Source organism: Choloepus didactylus (genome assembly GCF_015220235.1).
Source record: "Choloepus didactylus isolate mChoDid1 chromosome 23 unlocalized genomic scaffold, mChoDid1.pri SUPER_23_unloc2, whole genome shotgun sequence".
NCBI classification, from domain to species: Eukaryota; Metazoa; Chordata; class Mammalia; order Pilosa; family Megalonychidae; genus Choloepus; species Choloepus didactylus.
Genome location: NW_023637596.1, coordinates 107590 through 124865, shown reverse-complemented (window position 1 = coordinate 124865; position 17276 = coordinate 107590). Strand labels below are relative to the sequence as shown.

At 38.9% G+C, this 17276-nt stretch overlaps 2 pseudogenes; one reads left to right on the top strand and one right to left on the bottom strand.

Moving 5' to 3' along the window:
• Window positions 1–3750: 3750 nt before the first annotated feature.
• Window positions 3751–5854, bottom strand: LOC119524991 (annotated as a pseudogene).
• A 1742-nt stretch (window positions 5855–7596) lies between these two features.
• On the top strand, window positions 7597–14140 carry LOC119524990 (annotated as a pseudogene).
• The last annotated feature ends 3136 nt before the right edge of the window (window positions 14141–17276 follow it).

The following is a 17276-nucleotide window of genomic DNA, read 5'->3' as shown; positions in this document are numbered from 1 at the left end:
TTCCTTTAATGTAACAAAGTCGATATACCAAGGTAAATGTAGATAAAAGGGGGGATAGGGGAAGCATGTTAGACACTTGACATTGGTGGTGTCTGATTCTTTACTTTGATTTAAGGTTATCTTTCCTTTTGATGCTTCCTAGCTGTCATTTTTTTCTCTTTCTTTTTCCTTTTTCTTTTGCCTCTCTACCTTCTTTGACTCTCCCTCCTGCCTTGTGGAAGAAATGTAGATGTCCTTCTATAGACAGCCACATTAAGAGATCTCCTGAACTAAATTACTCCTGGATCTCCTAAATGGCCTCGGTGCCTCTTACATACAAGGTGCAACAATGAAGGAACTTACTGTGATGCTGTGTTCACTCAAGCTCATATATGTACCCTAATATTAATGTTGTTCAAACACTATTTGGGAGCATAATTTGAAATTCCTTCTTATCAGCTGCAGACTAAAGGAGGTGTGTGATCAAGCAGGGGGATAGACTATTGCAAGATGTGATTACAAAGCAATGAAATAATTTTTCTATTGGTCCAGACATCACAAGATCCACCTTCCAAATGTTTTCAGTAGTAACATTATTTACATAACAGGATAAATCCTGGTATGTGTCAGGATAAATTGTTACTTTACAGGTACATCTTGGATTTCATTAGATGTGGTAAATGTAACATTTTGTCTATGGAGTCCTTCCAGAAATCACTTCAGCAAGTATCACTGCCTGTAATAGAGAAGAAGTGGCAGAGGATGTGAGATTCATCCTTCCAACACTCTCAAGAGTTCTCTTGGAGGACAGATCTGGCCCCAAGGACAGAAGTTACCAGGAGGGAGGCTTCAACTCCATATAAAGAAGACCTTTCTAATGGTTAGAGCCGCTCAGCAACTGAATGGACTACCTGGGGAGGCAGAGCCACTGGAAGTGTTCACGGTGGAAAGATCACCCTTGTAGAAGGGACTCTTGAACTTGTTAGGAGCTTAGACTAGATGAACTTCAGGTGTCTTTGAATTCTGAGATTCTAGGAAATTCCCTCAGGGAATTCAAAAGATAATTCCTAAAAGGACAGAGAAAGCACACATATGCTTTTAGAATCCCCTTCAGGTGATTTTTTTCTGAAAAGGTACAATAGAAAATGTAGTTCACTGTCTTTAAAATGCATATTAACCTTCTACCACTAATAATTAGGGAGGTTCATGACTTCATATTACAAAGAAAAGATGGAGGATTACAGCTATAATTTCTGTGAATATCTTAGAAAAAATCCTTAAAATCTAGTACTCAATGCCTTGCAAACTTTGAAGTTTTTAGATAATATGCAACCCCAATACATTACTCATTAAATACAATTCACATCTGTGTTTCATTATACTCCAAACTATATAGGAATCTTGTACTGAAATCATGTAAGCAAATACAGTATTCAAGCAGTCACTATTTGTATGTACATACTCATTAATTCCTCAAAGAAAACAACACACAATTTTCAAAAGGATCAAAAATACTATGTTTTCACACTTTAGATTCAGGAAAAAACAGCTGATAATTTAGAATGTCAGTTTCCAGTTTCACAATAACAAAAATTGATAAATTGGAAATTGGATATCATTTTGTTACAAGTCATGGAACTTTTCCCAGACCTGTAAGACCCACTAAATGTATATCACTTTAATTGGAAAAGTGACAATTACAATGAAAGCAGAACCATACAATTTGTTATCTAAAAGCCAAAATGTCACCCTTTCCTCACTATTTTGTTATTTGAAAGGCAGTCTTCTGATCTGAAGTCAATTACTTCCTTTCCAAATAGTCAAGTTATGAACAAAATTTAAATCTGAGCAGGATCTAAATGGGGCCCAAGATAGAAATGCCTTCTAAGACTTACAAGTGTCAAGAGATTTTTTTTTCCTTTTGATTCTCTCCCTTTTTCATAACTCAATCACATCAACAATAATGAAAAAATCCCCTGACCCATTGTGGAGGCAAAAAATAACATAAGTGACAAAGGTGTACCATGCAACATAGTGAAGTTGAAAACTCCACTCCCCAGGACCACTTCCATTGCAATAGGGTGAAAATAATCTTTTTGATTTGCATGAAATTTTGTACCTCTAGGAAATTCTTTACAATTTTTAACAAAAATAGCTCAATTTTAAATTCAAAGCATTCCAAACTGGGCAACAACAGACCACCCCAATTTCATGTCTGTCACAAATATTTTCACCCTGATTGCACAAAGTCAGCTGGTTTTCAATTCTATTACAAAAATTGGAATTTTAGAATTTTTATGTAAAACAAGAAAAGTAAAAATACATTGGCTGTCTCTCATGGTTTAATGCTGTGATGGAAGGCTTTGGATTGTTTTCTTTTAAAAAATCAACATTATAAACTAAATCCCAGCTTCATTTTTTCAGAAATACTAAAGCTTGGTTTAGATAATGTCTCATTTCACTTTCTATAGTTTTCAAAAAATGGCAATTTTGTTTTAAAAACCTTTAAGTTATTTCATTCTTTTCAATATGCTGTGCCCATAATGCCTACTGTACCAAATGTTTATTGCCTTTAAGTCCAGTTGTAGTTTAATTAGATAAAATTTGGATCTAGTGTCCTTATCTCTTCTCTTACAAGTGTTGCTCGTGTAAGCAGATTAAAATGCACAGCACCCCAATTTATTCCTAGCACTGCAAAACCAAATTACAATTTTATATCAAAAGTGTTTTGCTCTGCTCAAGTCTATTTCAAGATTCTAGAAGTTCCTTTGCAAAACTTGTCTTTAAAATTCTCCCAAATGTCATTGCATCTCTTACCTTCACTCACTTTATGATCTTTCCTTTTAGTTAGAATCTGCATGTGAACAAGAATGTGCCTTTTTCCTGAAAAAGCACAAATTGCAGTTTTAATATTAGGACACCCTCTTTGGGTCTTCAGCTCATCCTCTTAGGTCTCAGAAATGACTTGTCCTCATACACATGGGTGAATAAGTGCTCCTGTTCCCCACCAAAGTTTGAAACTGCAATATGACTGGGGTTCACACCACATGACTGGCAAGGTTTCACAGCCATCTTTGATGCATTGGTCAAATTTTTAATGGCATTTAAAAGCAGGGATGATAAAAGGCTACTTGATGAGACAGGCATCATGGTGGCCAAAGTGAGAGCCAGGCAATCACCCATGTCCTTTTGGGAGCACAGGCCAGAGGTGGGGAATATCCATTTTTATCTACTAGGAGCACACTTGCTCCTTTCCCCAAAAGTTCCTGAACCACCAATGTTAGCCCATTTTGGGCAGCAACATGCAGAGGTGTTTGCAAGGCTGCACTGGTTGTATTGATGAGGTTTCCATCTGTTATCTACTCTAGTATTAACAAGGCACTAGTTTCATGAACCTTGCTCCAAACCAAACCAAACGAAGGGCAGTGTTTTTACTATTAACTTGTAAATTTGGATCTGCACCAACACTGCAAACTAGCATCTCAACTATAATTGTCCATTTTCTGCAGTCATCAGAAAGGTGTTTTCCAGAAAAGTCCATGGAATTCACTTGAGCATTATGGCTGAGCAGCAACTTTAACCACTCTACATGGTCTGTGAAGGCTGCAACATGAAGAGTTGTTCTTCCTTTGGAATCTGTGGCTTTCATAATTCTGGCAACTAGTGTATCAATTAACATCTTAGCAGCACCTACATTGTCATTTATCACGGCACAATGCAATGGACTGAAAGTATTTCCTTCCATTGTCTGGAAACCTTCCTGTGACAATTTTAGCAAGCCCAGTGAACTGCCCATATATCCTTGATTTTCTCCTGCCACTGGATTTGCATCCACAGATGCTGCAGACTGCAAAAGGGCTCCAAGAATACCAATGTGTCCACAGGGAGGTGACAAGTATATGGGTGTCTGCTCCCTGCTATCCAAAAATAAGCACTTAGCACCATGTTGAAGTTCTGCATCTACACATTCTTCCTGGCCACTAACTGCCCCTCTATGCAATGTTGTCTGCCACTATTTATCTTTGGCATCTACCTTCGCTCCTTTGTTCAGTAGTGAGTAAAACAGTCCATGTGCCCATTGAGAACAGACAGCATCAGAGGAGTCTGTCCATTTCTATCTTGAATATGTACTACCTTTGTGGCTCTGTATTTACTATTAATAGCCATAGACATTCTAAATGACCATTTGTTGCTGCAGCAGGTATAGTTGTTTTCTTCAAAATGTATTCCTTTTCTAAGAGTGAAGCTCCCTGACTAATGAGTACATCCACACATTCAACATGACCTTTAAATACAGCAAGAGGTAATGTGTCCTTTCACATACTGTATCTCACATCAAGACATAACAAAAACTGTACCAACACCTCCAGAGCTTGATAGTGACCATGATGAGAACCAAGTGTAATGGGCTTATAGTTTTATTGCCTTAATCACTGAATAATTCTGTCCCCGAAGTTTCCATTAAAATCTCTAAAGGAGTTTCACTTGCAATCTGCTGAAGATTAAATGATGACCATAAGAACCTGAATAATGAACTGCATTGTATCCTTGCTTATCCACAATCCCTGGATTTGTATCATTTCTCAGTAAGTCAGACACTTGCTATCTGTGTCTGATGTACCTGCATAGTCCAAGGGTCTGCAACCTCTTTCATCAGGGTCATTCACACTTGCTCCTGATCCCACAAAACACAGGCACTGGTAGCTGCAGTTGGCAGCAGCATAGTGTAGTGGAGGTCTCCCAAATTTGCCCTCTCAGTTGAAGTCTGCACCAGTATTCAGCAGATTTAGGCACTCCAAATTCCCTCCAGCTGCATGTAGACAGGTCCTGCCAAAATCATCTGGGGTATCTATATCAAAAGCTGAAGAAAGAAATTTCATGAACAATATGCAAAACCACTTAAGGCTACCATACAAATGGAGAACATTCCATGTATGCCATGTTTTGCAGTGTCTGCACCACTTGTAGTAAGAGTGTTGATTAGTAGCTCATGGCCATACCATGCTATTTGCCAATGAGTGCTTCCATTCTTATCCTCACGGTCGATTATAGATCTACTCTGATGGTTTGTGATCTGTAGAAACTACTGTGGAGGGCAGTCATGTGCAGTGGGATTTTCCCATCTTTGCTCTTCATACTGACACCAGCCCCACTGCTAACAAGAAGCTCTAAACACAATGCTGCATGTGTTTAAGCAGCAGCAATGTGCAAAGGAGCAAATCTTTCTGCATTCTTCTGATTGACATTAGCATCACATCTATAATTTTTTCACTACAACATCTTGTCCATTATAGCAGGCTACATGAAGAGGTGTATGCCCAAAGGCATTTGGCTTATTCATTTCAACTCCAAGATCTAGAAGGTATTTGACCAGGCTCTGCATTCCACCAGAGGCTGTCACATGAAGAGGTATATAAGACCTCTTATCCTTGCATGTCACTTCAGCTCCATATGCCACAAGTAATTTTATATATGCTGCTCAATGGAAAGCATGCTTGTTTTTCTTATCTAAGTTATTTTGGCAATTCTAGACAAGCATACTTTGAAGATCTCACTAAGTCCACTGAAAGCTGTAACGATGTAATACAGTTCTCACTGCTTGATCAGACACATTCACATTACTTTGCAAAGGTACTATCTTTCACATACTTTACAGCTTTATTAGCAGCAATGTGTGAAGGTGTTTCTCCATTTTTTTCTTGAGTATTTCATCTTCAGAATGCTTCAAAAGTACCTGAACTGCTTCCTCACTACAAGATGCAACTGCTCAGCATAAAGCTTTCAACCAACCATTTGCTGTCTTTGGCATTAACTCTAGCTCCAGATAAAATAAGCAGTTCAATGATCTCTGCATCTCTGAGATACACACCAGCATGGGTTCTCTTATCACTGTCCTGAAAGTTTACATCTTTCTTAAATACTAGTGCTCCACCTTCATCAGGATCTCCATTAAACATAGCTTGCACCAATAATGACATAAAAGGAATACCCTTCTATTTTTCTCAGATGGAAGCAGTAGTTGTACTGTTTCAATTCCAGTCTCAGGCCTGGTTGTGGAGTTTGAGGAACACAGTGGTGGTCTCCTCTGCAGTCCCACTCTGGGAGGATTCAAGCGCTGCCCAGGGTAGCAGGCCTGCAGGCAACTGCACTGGGTCGACCAGATGGAGAGCTGCACCACCTGCCCAGTTGCCCACTGCCAACAAGAGGTGAGCAGCCTGGCAAGTCCCACCTCCTCCTGAGGACTCCCCGCACTCTTCCGCATCTTTCCTTTAGGTTGTCTGCCACCTCCTACTCCTGTTACAATTCCTCCTCCTCCTCATGCTGACTTCCTGAAATAACCTGGCAGCTCTCGGAGCCACACTGCTCCAAGCAGTGGCTGCAGCCTGGTCTGTATCTTTTTTGAAATTTAAGAAGACCTTGGACAAAACTAAAAAAAGCAGTAGAATGATTCAAGAAATAAAAATGTCAGTAAACAATTTCATATTCTATACATAGTTATACACAAGATATATAATATTTATCAACAAAGTGAGAAAAACTAACCAAAAATAATTTCTAGGGTTGAAAATTACAATACCCACAATAAAAATTAACTGAAGGATTTCAGCAGCAAATGTGAGGAAGCAGAAGTCTCCATGAACTTGAAGGTTCATTACTTGAAATCATTCTGTCTGAAGAGCAGAAAGGAAAATGAAGAAAAACTAGCAAAACTTGAGACTCCAGGGAAACCAGAATGAAGAGGGAAAAAGGGTCATAAAAAATGGCGTAAAACTTCCAGTTTGATAAAATATGTGAATCTACATATCCAATTAAGCACAATGAATTAAAGAAGGATAAGATCTAAGAGACCCACACTGTTACACATTATAAACAGCCTAACAAATTCAAAGTGAAAGAGGGAAACTTCATAGCAGCATCAGAAGTGACCCATCACCTAAAAATAATCTTCAATTAAGAGAAGGAGATGATTTCTCATCAGAATCCATAGATCCAGAAGGCAATGGAAAGACATACTTAAAGGATGAGAGAGAGAAAGTGTCAACCAGGAACTCTATCCCCATAAAATTTTATTTTTCTCAGAAGGCATTCCAAGAATAATAATAAATGATTTTGCAGCTAGTAGACACCCCTTTAAAGAAATTAGGTAGAAATGGTAGATAGATACTAGAGAGTAACTTGAAGTCATATGACAAATGAAGACAACTGGTAAAAATAACTACATAGGTAGGAATATAATCCACTATTTTGCACTTAATGCTAAAACAGTTATACATCCATGTTAACAAAAAAACCATGTATACAATATAATTTGTAACGGTGTCAGCAGAAAGGGCAAGGGCAGAACTGAGGAGATGAATCAGCTTGTAAACAATGCTATTGAAGCTAAATTGGTTAATTTAAGAGATTGTTAAAAGCCCCATGACAACCACTAATAAAATTTTAAAGGTACAACACAAAATTTTAATTAAAAACAGTGTAATGGAAGAATTGAGGAAAAATATGATATGAGCAATATATTTAAAAAAGCAAAATGGCAGACTTAAAACCATATCAGCAATAACCTAAACTAGAAATGATGGATTACCTCTCAAATTAAAAGGGGGTGGGGTTGGAAGTATGGATAGTAAAGGTAAACCAAAAATATGCTATCTACAAGACATTCCTTCAAATCTGAAGACAAACACTTTGATAGTGAAAGGATGGCATGCATTCTTGGATGTTAGAAGTAACTGGTTGTGATGGGTGGCTCCACTAATATCAGAAAGAATAGACCATACATCCAAACCTGGCTGTTACAGGAGACAAGTAGATTGTGTATTGATAAAATGGCAGAACCTTCAAGAATATGTAAGAAGTACAAACATACACACCCCAAAACAAAGGTCCAAGATCAAAATATATGGAACAAGATTTTCATTCATATTCAAATAAAATTATACAAATTTACAATGAAATTTGGAGAATTCAATATTACACTTTTAACACTGGATAGAACATCTGTACAAAATATCAGAAAAGGAAATAAATGACATGAACAATGTTAGAAATTAACTGAACAGAACATTCCCCTAACAATAGTCATTGAATACACATTCTCACCCATGTGTGTGTGGATTATCTATGATACACCATTAGGCCAAAAATAGTCTAATTTTCAAAAAGTAATTCCTGTAGCAAGAATGTCATTTATAATAAACACAATGAAATGAAACTATATATTAGAAAACTTACATATATTTTACCAGAAAGAAAATTAGAAAACATGTATTTTTAAATTAAACAACACAGAGTTAACCAATGAGCTGAAGAGAGATATATAAGGGAAATTAGAAAAAATTTGGATACCAGTGAAGATTAAAATACAATATAACAGAACTTATGGGATGGAGTGAAAGCAGTTCTCAGTGATATATGCATAGTTTTGAATGATTACATTAAAGAAAAATATCTAAAATTCATATATGAACTGTTCATGTGGGAAGTGTGATAAAATAGCAAACTAAACACAAAGCTAGCAAAATAAAGCAAGTAAAAATATAGTTGAGTTAAACTCAATATAATAAAAATATATAATACATAATATATGCTATTTATAATAAATGCAATATAATGAAAATTAAGGAAATTAACTAACTACAACTGGTTCTTTAAAAAGATATTTTTTAACAGATATTCAGCTGTGTTGAATAGGAAAAAAGAAAAGCTTCAATTATGCATCAGAAATAAGAGTTGTAGCTACTGACTTCACTGAACTTAGTTGGATTATAAGAGAATTTTATGATCAATTAGAGACCAAAAACTTGGATAATGTAGATTAAATACACAAATTCCTACAAACACACAAACTACCAAAAATGGCCTAATAGAGAAAATCTGAAAAGACTTAAGTGAGTAGATTGTCTCGGTAATCAAAACCCTTCCAACAAGGAAAAACCCAGGTCCAGATGGCTTCATGGGTGGATTCTTGCAGTTGTTTGAAGAGCTAGCACCATTCCTTCTCACACTGTTTCAAAAAATTGGAGCAGAGATAACACATCATAACTCATACTATGAATCCATCATTACCCTAATACCAAAGTAGAACAATTCACTACAAGAAAAGAAAATCACAGACCAAAATGCATTATGAATATAATTACAAAACAACTCAAGTGCTAGCAACCTGAATTCACCTGCATGTGAAAGAGATTATAACCATGACAAATGGTATTTATCCCAGGAATACAAGGATGAATCCACAGAAGAATATCAATGTAATGAACAGTAACAGATCAAAAGGGAGAAATTAAAAAACATACAATCCATATGATTTAAGCAGAAAGGCATTTGAAGTCCAACCATACTTTATAATGGAAACATTCCATAAAATGAGAATACCATGCAGGGATGAGAAAGGCCATACATGTAAAGCCCACAGCTAATATACTCAATGGCGAAAGTGTGAAAGCTTTTCCTCTAACATCAGGAACAAGGTTAAGACCAGTTTTTGCAACTTCCATTCATGTTACCAACAATTCTAGCCAAGAAACTAGGAATACAAAAAGATATGAATGGCATCCACATTGTAAAAAATGATGTCAAACTATCTGCCATCACAGATTATGTAATCTTACATCTAGAAAACCCTCAGTAACCCATATCTCTTACATTAATAAAACTCTTTAGCAAAAGCTACAGAATACAAAAGCAAAGTGAAAAATTAGTTGTCTTTCTACATATTTACAATAAATTATTCTATATGAAAGTGAAAAAAACCAGACAATTTACAGAGTTAAGAAAATACTTTGGAAAAAGTTTAACCATGAAGGCATAAAACCTGTATCTCATAAACTACAAAAAATACTGAAATAAATTAAGACCAAAATAAATGGAAAGACTTCATGAATCAGAAGGCCTAATTTTTTGAGTAAAGGAAATTTGAGTGAACTTAAGTAGCCAAATCCACATTGAGATAAAAATAGAAAGTTGGAGGGGTCTCCATTACTGATTTCAAAGCTGTCTACAAAGTTACATAATCAAACTGTATTATATTTGTGTAAGCATAGAAATATGGATGAATGGAATAGAATTGAGTTCCCAGGAAAAAATGGTACATAATTCAAATGGATCAATGATTTATTTTCATAAGCTAAAACAATGTATTCTCACTAGAAAGCACAGGGGTAAAACCTTCATGGCTTTAGGTTTTTGGCACAAACAAAACACAGATATCGTGGATATAATGCACAATTTTAAACTTCTCAAACCAGAACACTTTGAAGGCAGAGTAACACGCAAGCTACAGGAAGGGAGAAAATCTTTTCAAATTTTGTATTTAAGAAGGGATGAATATGCAGGATATAAAAGAAACTCAATCCAACAACAAAAATACAAATGAGGTAATTTTTAAAGAGGTAAAAGACTTTGAATAGACCTTTCTCCAGAGATGTTAGGTACGAGTAATTAGCACATGAGAAAACGCAAAGCACTATTAGTTTCTTAGTGAAATGCAATTACAAACTATAATGATACACCACTTCCTACCCTGCAGGAATAATTTTTAATGCAAAATATGTGTTGAGATGGATTGGGAGAGATTTTTAGTTACACACCTCTGATGGAAGTGTAAAATTATGCAGTTGCTGTAGAAAAAAATTTGATGGTACTTTGAAAATTGAATCACATTAACGTGGCTCTCTCACCGGCTCCCTCACTGGATCAAGCCAGGCCCCTGCCAGAGTGAAGTCCTACTGCAGCTTTGGTCCCGCCGAGAAGGAATTCACAGATAGGAAAAGCCAGCAGCAAAACGACAGCAAACCTTTATTTGAAACGTTATAGAAACCAATGTCCAAGTAGAGGAACCACACCACTCCCCACAGATTGCGGCTCACGGAGAGTTAAAGTTGAGGCAGGGTTACAGTTCATGCAGTGTTACAGCTCTTCCCAACTTGCAACTTGGAGTCAAAACTAATGCAGTGTTACAGGATAAACAATATTACAGCTCCAACAATGTTACAGCTCTGGGCAGGACAAGGAAACAACACAGCTCCAGCAAACCTGAGAGACTCGTCCTCGGTGCATTGTCTTGGACTTTTATAGGTTAGAGGGGGGAGGGCTGCGACACTTGGTATACTCTGATTGGCTAATTTTTATGCAAATAAGGGACTGCACTGTGGTCAAATGGGGGACCAGCTAAGAGTGACTTGTGATTGGTTCAAATGAAGGCCATTTTGATTGGTGCATGCATTCTGGGCTATCTTGATTGGTCCAACAAGAATGGCTCAGGATTGGCTCATTTACAATCCTAGTCCCATGCCTCACTTCCTGCCAGCTAAAGGTTTTCTATTCTGACCTGTGTCGATACAGCAACTTCACTTTTACAAAAAAGATTTGAGTAAAGGTCCTCAAATACTTGTAACTGATGTTCATATCAGTGTAATTCACAATAAAATATGGAAACCCATGCATCTACTAATGAATGAATTCATAAACAAATGTGTTATATGCCTACATTGGGAAATCATTCACCAATAAAAAGGAATGAACTACAAATTCATGCTACAATGTGGATTAACAGTGATAACCTTATGTTAAGTGAAAGAACCCAGATATGAATAATTGTGTATAGTATGATTACATTTATAAGACATTCAAAATAGGTAAAACCATAGAGATAAGAAAGCAGATCAATGTTTTCCAGGGAGTAGGGCACAAAAGAGAGAATGTAATGCCTTATGGGTTTGGGGATTACTTTTGGGGTGATGAAAATATTTCAGAACTGTTAGACATGGTGTTAGATGTACCCTTTAAAATATTTATCTTTAGATTATGAGAATTTCACCTCAATTATCATTATCATCATCATCAAGAATACAAGGTGCCAGTCCTGGGCAGCAAATATCCAGAGAACCCTGTCAGGACAGGGTCATCCCCTGTATTATTATGGTGTTATGGGTCTTTAATCAAAAGGAGAAAAGAGATTTGGGGGAATTAGGAGACAGATATTGCAGAATTGAGGAGAGTCTCATTTTCAGAATGGCTTAAAACATCAGGAGATCTATGGCCTGATCTGTGCAACTACAGAGCACTGCCCCTTGAGGATTCTCACCATAAGATGTCCCTCAAATAATCCGTGTGTGACTGTGTGTGTAGCAATGTGCCCTATCCGAAACAGACCTGAGAAACTTGGAAAGAGAAAGGACTACCAGGGAGTGTGCTTATCACATAACTTAAGCCCACAGAGGACCTGCATTAGGAGACAGAGTGGGGTCTGAATGAGGAGTTGGAGCCCCTTTTGTTGATTCTATTACCTCCTTCTCCAGAGAAGTGATTATCTCATTGTGGACTATATAAAGACAATAGATTAAGGTTGGATTGTAAACCTTCTGTAAAGCCCTTCATCTTTTCTGCAGCAAGGTTGTTTTATCTATGTGCACAGTTATTTAGAAAAAAATGTCTACATTTTTTCTCAGACATTCATTAGCAAATATAACCCATAAATGTGCACTGGTTACAAAAGTGTCCTGGATATGATTATGGATCTGAGTCACCAAATTAACTTACTAATGCATTCATTGATTTACCTAATAAGTTCCAGAACTTGGTTTAGTTCTGGGAAATAAGTAATAACTGACAAAATGTATGCAACACAAACAGCATATATTCTAGTGAAATGAGGCAGCAAATAAACAAGGAAACACTTAAACTAAATAAATAAATAGTGTGATATCAAAATAAGTAAAATAGATAATTACAAAAAGTGTAACCAAAACAATTAAAAAGCGGCGCCAGTGGCGGGCAGAGCTGGTGCGGTTGTGCTGCGGCTCTGTTCTGCCGGCAGCTGTGGGACCGCGCGGTGCCCGCCCGCAACTGAGCCCGGCCCCGACCGCCACGACCGCCCCGCCGCCTCCGGCCCCGCTGCCATCTGCGAGGGCTGGTTCCGCGAGACTCGCAGCCTGTGGCCCAGCCAGGCCCTGTCGCTGCAGGTGGAAAGGCTGCGACACCATCAGAGATCGCGCTACCGGGACACCCTTCTCTTCCGCAGTAAGGCTCACGGGAACGCGCTGGTGCTGGACAGCATCATCCAGTGCACTAATCCGGATGAGCTCTTCCAGGGGCTGATAACCAGCCTGCCCCTCTGCAGCCACCACCTCAATCCCGGCAAGGTGTTGATCAGCAGGGGCGGGGATGGGGATGATCTGCGGGAGGTGGTGAAGCACCCCTCAGTGGAAACTATGATCCAGTGTGAGATTGACGAGGATGTCATCCAGGTCTCCAAGAAGTTCCTGCCAGGCATGGCAGTGAGTGCTCCAGCTCAAATCTGACCCTACCCATGGGTGATGGTTTTGGGTTCATGAAACAGAACCAGATTGCTTTGGGTGTTATCACTGAGTCCTCAGACCCCAGGGGCCAGCCAAGAGCCTCTTCAAGGAATCCTATTACCAGCTCATGGAAACAGCCCTCAAGGAGGATGAGATTCTCATTGTCAGGGTGAGTACCACTGGCTACACCTGGACCTTACCAAGGAGATGAGGCTGTTTTGCAAGTCCCTCTGCCCTATGGTGGGGGGCACCTACTGCACCATCCCCACCCACTCCAGTGGCCAGATTGGCTTAATGCTGTGTAGTAAAATTCTGGAGAGCTGTGGGCTGCCCTGATGGTGAGGGGTGGGATGGTGAAGGGTGGGATGGTGGGCACAGAGCACCCTCCACTGATCCCACACCCCCATTCCCCAGGGCACCAACTTCTGGGAGCCTGTGCAGCAGCTGACACAGAAGCAAGTGGAACAGATGCGGCTGAAATACTACAATGTGGATGCACAGCAGGCAGCCTTCATGCTGCCCGAGTTTGCCGGCAAGGCCCTGAAGGATGAGAGCTGAGCCCAGGTGCCACTGGTGCTGCGGGACCTCAGACCAAGGGCCTCCAGGGTGCTGGGCCCACCTGCCCTGGACAGGACCCTCTGCCGATTCTTGCCACCAACAAGTATTCACAGGTCCCAAAATGCTGCCTGCCTGCCCTGCGGGGAGGACTATCTGTCTCTGTGGCTTCCAGCCTCCAAGCCTCTCCCAGCTGTGGACCACACTGTCTCCACCTTCTGTCACCCCCTCACTCACCAAACATGTGTATATATAACAAAGTTCTAAAAAAGAAAAAACAAAAACAAAAACAAAAAGCAATTAGCAGCTGTTGTGATAGGGAATACTAGGAACTTTTTAGGGTGTTAGCCAATGAGGTTATGTCTCAGGATAAAACATTTGAGTTGAGACATATGAGATGAATTTTTCAAACAAAGAGCCAGGGAAAAAGAATTACAGACAAAATTGATCATGTCCTATATTTAAGACTAAATAGAACTTGCTATTTTAGATTAGTATCTACACAACTTTAATAGATTTGGAGGAATTAAATCTTTAGAAGAGTTCTAATTTCTTTCCCTGACCAACCCCCATAGAAATGCTGCAGCTCTAATTTGTGCTCCCCACAATTCTGCACTTTCCTGCATCCCAGCCCTTGTAAAACTGTAAGGATGAAACTCACCTGCTGATACATCTGACTCTGCAACTAGACTGGACATGTCTTCTCTTGTAGTAATTTTAATCACCTGTCAACTCATGTGTGGTTACACTGCAGTCACTGTTCAGAGCATGAATGATAACCCCAGAGAGGCCAAGTATTGATGACAAAAGCATGGTTTTAATTGCTCTGTGAATGCTTCTCCTTAAAACTTGTGAATGTTTGAATAAGAAATGATTTCTTCAGCAATCCCTGACTTTCAATAAGAATCAGAGACACTTGGCAAAGCACAAGTGGGGATCTTGATGAACAGACCTGGCTGGATTAGGAATATCCAGAGCATGTGTGTGAGAGAGAGGGGTAACAACTTCCTACCATCTGAAAACAATCATACTCTCCGATTTCAAAAGAAGGGGAAACCCCTAGCCATCTATGGCATAATGGGTATAAACCCCTCTATGAAAACTTGTCAAATGTCTTCTCAATTTTTAGAGGTAAGCAGAGCAATAATCATGCAAAGCTAAGAGAAGAGAGTGAGCCATTATGGTCTCCAAATTTGCCAGGCACAGCTCTAAAGACCCCAACTGGGAGGGGCACATGGCCAACACACATGGTTATTCAAGAGAGCTCTGTGTGCAACAGTGGAAGTGTTTTCCTTTCCCATGCAAAAATGAATATCAGATTGATATTCATGGTTTAAAAATTATTAGAGAAGTTGTAGGTTTATAGAAAAACAATGCATAAAAGGCAGACTTCCTATATACCACCCTATTATCCTTAGTGTGATACATTTGCACAATTAATGAAAGAATATTTGTATAATTGTATTATCAACTTTATTCCACTGTTTACATTAGAGTTCACTGTTTTTGATGTACAAACCATGTTTTTATTTTTTAATCTAGTAACACATCTACAACCTAAATTTTACCCTTCTAACCACATTCCAATATGTAATCCAGTGCTTTTAAATCAATTCACAATGTTTTGCTACCACCAGCATCAACCACTACCAAAAACTTGCAATGAAACCAAGTGGAAACTCTACAATTTAAGCAGTAACTCTCCATTCTGTAGCCCCACCACAGTCTCTGGTAAAATGTATTCTAGATTTTGACTGTATTAATTTGCTTATGCTAATTATTTCATATCATTGAGATCATACATTTTTTGTCTTTTTTGAATGGCTTATTTCACTCAATATGGTATCTTCAAGGTTCATCTGTGTTGCTGACTTCACTGCTTTTTATGGTTGAATAATATTCCATTATATATATCTCACATTTTATCAATTCATTGTTTGGTGGACACTTAAATGGCTATAATCTTTTGTAAATTGTGAATAATGCCAGAATGAACATTGGTATGGAAGTAACTCTTGCTTTCAAATCTTTTAGGAATATACCTAGGAGTGGGATTGACAGGTCATATGATAATTCTACACCTCACGATTTGAGGAACCAGCAAACTGTCTTTCATAGTGGCTGTACCATTTTAAATCACCATTGTGCCGGTTTGAATGTACTGTGTCCCCCAAATGCCATTATCTTTGTAATTTTGTGGGGCAGAAGTTTTGGTGCTGGTTGGATTTGCTTGGAGTGTGCCCCACCCAGCTGTGGGTGATGATTTTGATGAGGTGTTCCCATGGAGGTGTGGCCCCACCCATTGAGGGTGGGCCTTGATCAGTGGAGCTATATTAATGAGCTGACTCATAGAGAGGGAAAAGAGTGCAGCTGTGAGTGATGTTTTGAAGAGGAGCAAGCTTGCTAGAGAGGAACATCCTGGGAGAAAGCCATTTTGAGGCCAGAGCTTTGGAGCAGATGCCAGCTGCCTTCCTAGCTAGCAGAGGTTTTCCGGATGCCATTGGCCATCATCCGTTGAAGGTACCCAATTGCTGATGTGTTACCTTGGATGTTTTATGGCCTTAAGATTGTAACTGTGTAGTGAAATAAACCCTCATTTTATAAAAGCCTATCCATCTCTGGTGTTTTGCATTCTGCAACATTAGCAAACTAGAACAGATTTTGGTACTGGAGAAGTGGGGTGCTTTTGCTGCTAAGTTTGCAAATACCAAACTTGTTGGAATGGCTTTTTAAAAGGTTAAGGGGAAGATTCTGGAAGAATTGTGAGGAGCTTGATAGAAAAGGCCAAAACTGCTTTAAAGAGACTGTTTATGGAAATACAGACTCTAAAGATACTTCTGATGAGGACTTGGGCAGAAATGATGAGTGTGTTGTTGCGGACTGGAAGAAAGGTGATCCTTGTTTTGGAGTGGCACAGAATTTGGCAAAATTAAATCCTCATGTCAGATGGAAGGAAGAATTTGAAAGTGACAACCTGGAATACTTAGCTGAGGAGATCTCCAGACTATGTGTGGAGGATGTACCCTGGCTTCTCTTTGCAGCTTATAGTAAAATGCGAGCAGAAAGAGATAAACTTAGAACTGAACTCTTGGGTGCAAAGAAACCAGAATCTGATGGCTTGGAAAATTATGAGCTTCCAGGGGGTGGAATCCCAGAAGCTACAGCCCAACATGAGGATGTAACCAAACATGGAACCCAGCCGCCATTTCAATACAAGCCAAGTTTGGAGATGGAGTTATCCAGAAAGGATTTGTGGAAACTCCTACTGTCTGATGGCTTTGACCCTTGCATGCTTCATGCAAAGCCAACAGAATTTTTGTGAGATCTTTACAGACAGAGCCACTGCCAGTCGGGACTGGAGGAGAAAGACAAGGAACAAATTGAAGGAAAAATTTCTTCAAAGACAGAGCCATGGAGGTTGAGGTCTGGAGTCAAGAGGCC